At 38.7% G+C, this 10,079-nt stretch overlaps 1 pseudogene; it reads right to left on the minus strand.

Annotated features, from left to right (window-relative positions):
* Window positions 1–695: 695 nt before the first annotated feature.
* On the minus strand, window positions 696–9,789 carry LOC118781631 (annotated as a pseudogene).
* Window positions 9,790–10,079: the final 290 nt, after the last annotated feature.

Here is a 10,079-nt window from a genome sequence, read left to right on the forward strand (position 1 = left end):
ATTTCCAACTGGTTCCAATTAGTTTTAAGACCCTATGGAAATGTCTCATTAGAATTTTAATGGGAGCTCCTGGTGGATCATAAAATGCTCATTAGCATGGGCATCCTCAATTAAGTTGCCTCATTTAATTCGTAATTATATCCATGATATACATGTCTATCTATGGAGATTGACCTTCAAGTGAGAGAGCAACAGACTGATAAATCATGACACCTTCTATGGTCTTTGATCCCAGTGTAACTCACAAAGGCAGCCAATTTGTTTACAGGAAAAAAGTGTCATTTTTCCTTCATTAACTCTCCCATGTGACAACAACACAGAGTAGACTGTTTATTGCTAGCATGTGTAATTGGGACGCATTTCCCATCAATACAAGAACACCGAGAAAGGATATAATGTGAAGTTGCCAAATGAGATTAGCCAAAATGAACATGACAAAGGGACTGATGAGGTGATCTTTAGAAAAAAAATCAATCCACAAAAGTATGTGTCAACCAATCTTGGCTCATGCTGTGATGACAGGAAACATTATATGGATGACCAAAAAGTGGTACAAACAAGTTTAGAAGGACAAATAAATGATGTTGCACTCAGAACAATTTTGCTTGTTAATCCAAGAATCTTACAAACTGGCACAAGTCTCCACTTAGTTTTGAGGATCTATCATCTTCCAGTCACCACATATCTGTGCAGCATTTGTTATTTGACATGATTTCATTCCAACATTTCCTCAACTGACAACCTCACCCCCAGCTGTAAAAGTAAATATTCTGCCAGACCGGTAGGTACTCCATCAAAGGACCTGAGGAGAAAAGACATGAATTCATTTGACTGATCTAAATGAAAAAAATACTTTCTCTTTAGACCTGCTTTAGACAACCCTTTGACTTTTTTCATTTTGTGTGCTCCAGAAGAAATCCAGTATTTGGTGAAATAGACATCTTAAATGTATGTGCTTCAAGCATCCTTTTATCTTCCAAACCAATACATGTAACAAAAATAGTTGTCAGTCAGTTGACACTGTAGCTATAGATACTTATGTGGAACTAACCCAACACCTGGTATGTAGTCTGCCAAAAACTGCAGTAGAAACAGAACCTTTGTCCTATTTAAACAGAATGAAAAATGATGCTGGTTAGAGTTCGCAGACTAAGCTAAACAAATGTAAACAGACCATAGATATTTCTGAGAAACTACTTCTGCAGACTACACACTACCTCTGTTGTCCTGGAACTGTCTTTTGCTTACCAGAGGGAAAAAGAAACATTGGTTGAGCACAGCACACCACTTCTAAGAGTGTTGCACTATTTCAAAGAGCACAGGGGAATATCAGAATTATAAACCCAGGGAAAGTCTTTGGACAGAAAAACCCAAGTATTACATATCATAATAATGTCATGTATAACAACATGTCTGTTGTACAGACAACATGCTTGGCATATGCTGGTAGGTTCAATCACACTCTTTCCCTAGGTCTCATTTTATAATAAACAAATTATTCCAGAGAACACTTGTGTAATTGTGTCTCATGTACAGACACAAGCTATCCATGATTTACCAGAGGACAGTATTAGCAGCAGAGGGCCTCTACGTCTGTAGAGCCTCTAGATCATTCTGCTTAGGAGGTCAGCACTATAATCATCCCTGTATTTCTCAAAAGTTGTAATCCGTCACTGCATACGTGCTTGACCATCAGGATTAAAGACATTTGGCAGTTACGGTAACTCAGGCAATGTGAACATCTTACATTGCCTTCCAGCTATCTTACACACTGAAAGGCAATCTGAGTGTGTGTGTATATGGCTTCAGGGATTTAAGATGTGTATGTGAGTCTTTACTTCTTAAAAACATCAGATACTGTGGTCTGATGCTGTATGTTTGGTCTTGTAATTGTGGTTACCATGGCTTCACTAACTTGGACTGTGTAATTGATCTTTTGGCTTGCGGCAAGGGTGGCTGCAGTATCTGAGATTTGTTAAGCATGGCATGAGACCTGATATCACTGCCTATTTCTCTGCACACCCAAATGAGAATTTCAGCTCCATACACACACTACATCTGAGGCTATATTTCCCCTCATTATCTACCTCCAAAGTTAACGGGTGTTTCTGTAGAAACTTTTCCATGAATGGGAAGCTCCTCATGGGTCATAACATCACTTGAATTTTGTTCTATTTCATAGCTTAATTATGTAATTGAAGCCAGTACTTGACTGGGAAGTTACCCCCTTTATTCTCCAAGAGTAAATCAGTTAATAACTAAAGCCCTACAAGACTAGAATGGCCAATTTCCACAGCAGCCTGTCTACTGTGGAGAAGGAATCTACCCAAACATACTGTAGGTCTGACTGTGAAGTAAGTGGTGACCTACTCTGAGTATCTGTCGTAAAATGGAGATCTGAGCAGGTAATAGAGCAGCAGGAATGCTCGGTGTTTCATCTCTGTCCGCTCTCGTTGGCTCAGAGACTTTGTGTCATTCATGAGGCCAAAACTAAGTGAAAAAAGGAGTATTTCATTACAGACTCCAATAATCATATCACTATTATCAATGCATGTCAAAATACAGCAGATTGCATAGCATGACATCTCTTATCTTGAAATTTCTTTCCTGTAAAATAGTGAAGGAAAGTAGGTCCTTACCTTGTTATTTCTAGAAATCCAGAAATGAGACATGGCTTCCATGATTTTCTTCCCCAAAACCCCCAATCAGAGCACTGTGGTGGGAGGTGTGCTTTAAGGAAAAACACTCTCCTTTTGAAAGGTCAGACTGAACTGACAAAAAAAAAAGGGGGGGGGGGGGGCTAATATTGCTTGACAAGGGTCCTTAATTGTTGTTCTGAAATCCTGTATTACCGAACCCCTTTTTCATTAAATATCCAATATTAATTCACATTCTAAAAGCATAATTGAATACACTGGAAAATTGTGAAAGTCAAAAACATTACATGGCTAGAATTGCATACATCAGACTACATTACCACATGGTTGACTTCATCCAGATTAGTTTCTGGTTGATTGCCAAGGTTCCAATTTAAGTTATTTCCTACACTTCTATGACAATCACCACCATTGGTGATTTCTACCACTTTCACAAATAAGTAACCAATTATATGTATTAAAACTGGATATTTCATGCAAAGGGCTTCTGCAACACTTCAGATGAATGTTTGCATTTGGTGCATTATCATATTTCAACTATGATGCCGTTGCAAAATATATGCTTAACAAATTAGATCATGTTTTTTCCCATGAGACTGTCAAGGGTTTTGTTGTTCTTGGATTTCTCATCCTGATAGTGTAGTTTTTTCTATATTGTGTCCAATGTATTCCAGAAACAACCTCATCTGACTCTATTCCCAGAAACTAGAGGAGGCAAATGTATGTTAATGTGCTGTGTGGAAAGGAGCCAATTGTATATCAGGTCAGGGGATGAATGCTAACATGAGCCACAGTTCTGAGTTTAGATAAAAACAGTTTGCTCTGATTTTGTGAAACACATATGACAATATATCATTCAGGTGCAGATGCTAACGGAAACTGATCTGAGAGGCACACTAAATCAAAGTCAATAACATCCACCTTGTTGGTTCTAGCTATGTGACATTTTTTACACTGGACATGAAGAACGTGTTCTGGGTGATTATTTTATTTAGGAATATTCACGAGGGAACCTTCCTAACAGTCTAACCGCTGGTGTAGCAGAAGAAAACAGAGCAGGATACAGTGCTTCAGGGGCCGTCCAATGTACAGTGACTCTGCGGATGTGTACGGAGGGGGCTGGGGTACGAAGAGAGGGGATTTAAAATGGCATCAACTCTTACGAGTGGCACAACCCAAGGCCGGCAACTCAGAGAGGGCCTACCGCTGCCTAACAGTCTCATGACCTGTCCAGACCGCTGCCCCACAAAGACTGAATCCTCTTGACTGCCCGAATTTTCCTCTTCTGTAGACAGGAAGACATATTTAGCTCAGCAGAGCACAGTACAATGTCTGCTTTGTTGCTGAGAAAAGAGATCACAGCTGTGTTTAATGGTCATGCATATTCATAATGAAGAGGACCCTAGGGACAGAATCAGACTATACTCTTTTCCAGACATTCTGTCTGATATTAGAAGTATTCACTAGTATTAGAAGATATTATTACATTATATTATTATATTATGTCTGATATTAGAAGTATTCACCACTTAGCATGCTTAGAACTTTACTGAACAATTTCATGATGACCGTGAAGCATTCGTCCCCCTACAATCCATATCACTTTTCAACTTCTTCACACAGACACACGGTGCATAATTATTGTTACCCATTTACTTAGAAAGCATTCTCGTCTATGGAGATTTTCATATTTTACATAGGCAATTAAAGTAGAGTACCATACTCAAGCATAGAACAGCACCCAAGCACTTTGTCCTGCTACTGGCTACGCGTGGCTACACTATGTCACGCTACTGGCGTTTTAGAACTGATTATCACAGTCAACTGCAAAATGCATGGCCAGCCTGCCAGTGTAAAACAAGAGACACTAGTTCTCTGTGCTGTAACAGCAGCACTTTGGTTCTGACCTCGTTTGATGAGTTGCATATCCCTGTCCAGGGGGATGATGGGAGGAGATGTCTGAATCCCAGACTTGTACCAGAACAGCAACTTAATACGCAGGATCGCTCTGGAGTGGGGAAGGAGGGGGAGAGGCATTTATAGGTGAAGTTCAATGAGCTATTACTGTCCAGCAAACACAAACTGAGGCACTAGGCTAGTCATGTGAAAGAAAGGCTCTTGGATGTTCAAGGGGAAGAAAACTCAGGCTCGAAATTGTCATATCATGTGTTTATTACTTGTGCTAAAAGAAGGTAAAGGTGCTTTTTTTTTTTGAAAAATGGTTACTAATGTACAGAGCCCCCCTGGTGACATTGGTGGGAAAAATATTATTGCGTGGCCACGAGTTAGTAATGTGTGGCCCGGTAGGCACGGTACGAAGCAATTGTACGTAATATGAAAACGCCCATAATATTTTCCCACCAATGCCATCAGGGGGGCTCCGAACTTTTACTAATGATGACACTGTGCTTAACTGCAAGAGATTACAGGATATCATTATAATTCATCCCAAGGTTAAAATAAAATGAAATTAAATCAAATTTATCCATGCTTCATGCGTGATAATAGCCCTACGAAGCTTGCCGATGTTGTTAGTAAACAACAGATTCCGTGTCTTGTGGCCATGCATTATTAACTCGTGGCCACAATTTAGTTATCACTTTCCCACGCCTTATTAACTCGTGGCCACGACTTAATTATCTCATTTCCATGCCTTACCAACTCGTGGCCACGAGTTATTGATCTTGTGGCCACGTGTTACTAACTCGTGGCCACACAATGATATTTTTTCCACCAATGTCACCAGGGGGACTCTGTACTACTGCCCTAAATCCTCCCAGCTTTTTGTTGCTTACAGGAGACTATACCTGTATACTCATATGCAAAAATGTCCATCCATTTATACTTAGAAGGGGTACATAATGCAGCCATTGATAGGTTTTGAGTATGATCTTAATGTTAAGGCAACAACAAGTTCCACAATTTGGTATAACTGCCTCAGCAAATAATGAAAGTAACAGGGAGGCACAGAACTCAATCAGCATAGGAAAAAGTAAAAAGGAGACCTAGCCAATATAAAAATTTAAGAAGGGAACACAGGAACAGGTAAAAAAAAATGTCACTTTAAAAACAAAACAAAAATCACAAAAAAACCAAAACAAATCCAAATCAAATCACTGCCCAAGCAGTTTGTAATATCTTTGAATTACCTAGTGAAATATACATGGAATAGAGCATAACCTCAGTATAGTAATTAAGACTTGAAATAGAAAGAAATAATAATAGATTTTTAATGTATATAATATTACATGCTATGAGAGGGAAAATGTGTTTTATAATCATTCATAAAGCAGAATTTATGCTTCCTCCTAATATCAATTGTCAATTACACAAACAAATCTACATTCAACTGGGAGGATAGCTTGTAAAGGAGTGAACTAAAACAGCTAACACATGTAGTGGACTTTTAGTACATGTAATAATATTCTTGAAAATGGTGGCAGTATGCCTTGACATTGCCTTGAATGCAAGAGTGTACACCTATATGAGCAGTGTGTGCATGCATGATGTGTTGATGTGTAAGGGGTGTATGTTGATGGGGAGGTTAAGGGAGGGCCTCCAGGAGGTAACACATTAAGCACATTGATCCTGTAGTCTAGAATCAGGTAAGCTGGGTCTTAGAAATATACTTTGTGTCAGTACCTCAAGACTGAGCAACTGTTTCTGAGTAATATGGTGCTGCCTGCTGGTCCCTTATGCTACCTTATAAAGATATGAAGCATTTAACATGACTCTGCGTACAAAACCGATCGAGCTGCCATGCCATCTTTCGACTTATTATTATGCTACCACGGCTTGTAGTGGTAGCTGTTCCTGGGGAAAATTCATTAGAACTCATTAATAAATTCCTCACCTTTTTTCCAGTTTTGACTTTTATCTTTCAGTTACTTACAGGATACAGTAACTGCTCACAGATTATTTAGTACATTAGCATTGAATTGCTATTTTCAGTGGCTGTTAGCAATCATTCATTGCTCATGAAACCATGTTCATCACGGCAATTCACAAGAAAGACTGTTTAATGTCCCCTTAAAGCTCTCAATTAATTAAGTCAAATTTGTCCAAGAACGATGGCAAACATGAAAAGGCAATTAAAATCACCAAACTGAGGCTAAACTCAAAGCATGTGCACACACTAAAACAAAGATCTCAGCAGGAATGGTGACCACACTGCTGCTGCAGTACAAAGTGTGAATGTACCAATCTTATATGATATAGGATAGGGGCTATGATTATGAGTAAGGTAAAAATTTAATGTATCATCTAAGGTGTCAATGGATTAGAACTAAATGCTCTCTGATTTTACCACAAGGTCCTTACTTGGCAATCTGAATGAGACTGATGACCAGCCAACGACCCACTCCCACCCAAGTTTGGTGGCTCCCATTTCAATGAAAACCTCCACATATTCCAGCGCAGTCAGCCAGGTTAGCAGATTCTGCTGGGAGAAGGACTGGCACAGGACACAAAAGGGCAAAACACAGTTGGGAAATCCACATAAGGACTGAAACACATTTTCTGGTTGTAAAATGTCCTGATATATTAAAAAATAAGTACCAGAAACAGTCAGAGATCATATCTAAACACAGAAAAGTAAAATGCTTAACATTCAAAATAACATACAATCAGAATCAGAACTTTATTTTCCAAGTACAAATATACAAGGAATTTCACTTGGTGCAGGTGTCGACATTGAAAACATAAATGCAGACAGAGCTATACAATACCAAACCATACAATAAATACAAATCTCCCTCACTTTAAAATAAACACAGGTGATGTACAATACACTATTAAAGCAATTATAGTTTCAAAATCAGTTAATATTATCACATGACAAAACACAAATTTATTGTATAGCCTTTTTTAACTGTCTGTAAAGGGCAAAGTTTGCCAACACTGCAGTTAACAAGGGTTTACTGTATTCAACCAATGATTCTAAAAGCTGCAGGAAGATGGCAGCGTTGTTCACAAATGAAACCATTACAAATTAATATCTTCTTCCTTTGTCTCTCCTGGTGCAAACATGTATGCCTACCTAGATATATAGTGCATTTTAATTATAATAAAATAATATCTGTTGACATTTCTTATGTCAATGGTAGGCAGAGGCAACCTCATGAACCATTCTTGACTGGATCTCCTTCCACTTTCACCAGCACTAAACTGCATGTATGTAGACAACAAGTGAGTACAAATGCATGTCATTTCCCTTACATGTTCACATCAAGCTGATGACCCTGCACACTGTATGCCAAGGTCTCCAATACTGAAATGGTATTACACTCAGCCCACAGGGAAGATTGAAGCATGTTTCAGTGATCTTATCTTTTAGCAAACACTACATCGCTGAAGGTAGGCTGCATTGAAGGAACACTTATGACTCAAGATATAAAGTAGTGTGCTACTTTCCACAAAAACATTCTCTATGTCATGAAATATTTGTATTAATGTATTGTTAACTGGAACCTTTAGCTCTCCCCAAAACTACTTGTTTGTTCAACTGTGACTTTATTAAGTGGCTAAGGATTGTTGTCTCTATTTCCAACCTTAACCGAGCTCATCAAAGAATTTCATTCCATACAGATTAATTGTTTATAGTAATTGTCTTTGTCTGTGTGAGCCAGCCCATGGGTTAATGAGCTACACCTGCCTAATTAAAGGCTTATTAAACACAGGTATGGGGCTGGAGATCAAGAGGCTTAATGGGGGGGGGGGGGGGGGTATCCTTTTGTCTTTGTTTGTAAATTATCTGATTTATCAAGCTGGTCCACTGACCAATTCACTGGGAGACAGGCAATGTGGTTCATCATTAGTGATTCCAGATGTGGCAAAACCCTCCATTAGCCCTGAGGCCACACAAATCCCTGTGACAGCTGCACTCACCACAAGCAGTGATTGACACAGCCCTTTGTGTAAAATCCCATCATTTAGCAGCACCAGCAGGTTGGAGGCTGAGTTCACTTAAAGACAGAACAGTGTGCTGCATATTTCCATTCATTCCATCCATTTTCTCAATACAATTATAATAATATAGTCCTAGCAATTCTAATAACGGACAAACATGAGTAAATGACATTTTTGGTGGGCAATCCATTGCCTATGTCTACACTCAGCTGACATCAAACTGTAATGCTCTTTGGTATATGAAATATGTGTTACGATTTCAAGCAAAGTGGTGGTTGCTGAAATAAAGGAAAAGGTATTTTACAAAATAGCAGTGGTGCATGCTTAAATTTGTGATTAAAAGTTATAGTGCAAAAACAAAAGAAACTGTCAGACTGGTGTCATTTAACTTTTTGACTGCAGAATGTAATTGTAGTGAATTTGAAGCACGCATTAAAAATTTCATGGTTAATTCAGTAACAATCAGGTCCTGATTGGCGGCTTGCTTACCCAAATCTGAAAGTTCATGGGAATCTGCAAAACGTCCTATAAAAATAACTAAGTGAAATAATAAAAACAATAACACATTCAGTTTATTTAAAGTGTAATTTCCACTTCATATCAGAAAGTGCGGTTTATATGAGTCCCTATTCCCACAAGGAGCAACTTGCCATCTTGGAAAGTAATAGACTACAACCTATAACTAAAACCAAAAAATGCATACAATGAGAGGAAAGACTTGCGTATATACTATAAAACATTAATCATGTCTTTGTATGAATTCTAAAGCAGAATGTATTACATTCTCTCAAACTGTTGATCGGGGTACTTCAGTAGTTTGCCAGATAGGTTTCACGGCTGCTAGCTAACAGTTCCCACGGTCTGGGGGAAAAAAAATGAAGACAAAAGTTGGCAATCATAACATGTCTCGCTCGTTACCAGCCTAGTTATTTATCGAATAGCACAGTCTACTAGAATTACATTCAGCAGACTACACAACTAAACAGCTGGTTAACACAGCTAGTTAGCTGAACCATTTTCTTAAAATATTTCGTGCTGTTCTTTTTCACCAGCTTTGGTTTGACATGGTTAACGCTAGCTAGTAGTTAGCTAAGAGCTGCATTATATTCTCACCAGCAATGAGATATGAAAGTGTTCGGACAGTGCTCTCCAGTTGAGCCGTGGCTGCCAGGTTGTTTGTCACATATTCCTCATATCGCTGGTAAAGACGGGTTAGTTTTTCCATGCACCTTGTAGACACTGTCAAAGACAAACACCGTGCGAACAAAACAAAACAAAAATTTCTGCCAAATCATTAAACCAAAGAATACTTCCGCATCAACATTCTCTTCCTGGGACAGCACTACATTAGTTTCCTGTATACGGAATAGAGACTTTTTTATTTAAAGACATAGTGAACTCAACCAAGCGACCCACAGTCATGCCCAGATCTGTATCCCGTAGCTACTGTATCGGTAGCGACATCGTACTACAAAGCAGTTGCAGCAGAAGTAACTCGAAGCTCATTAACCAAAA

Source organism: Megalops cyprinoides, chromosome 8, assembly GCF_013368585.1.
Source record: "Megalops cyprinoides isolate fMegCyp1 chromosome 8, fMegCyp1.pri, whole genome shotgun sequence".
NCBI lineage: Eukaryota > Metazoa > Chordata > Actinopteri > Elopiformes > Megalopidae > Megalops > Megalops cyprinoides.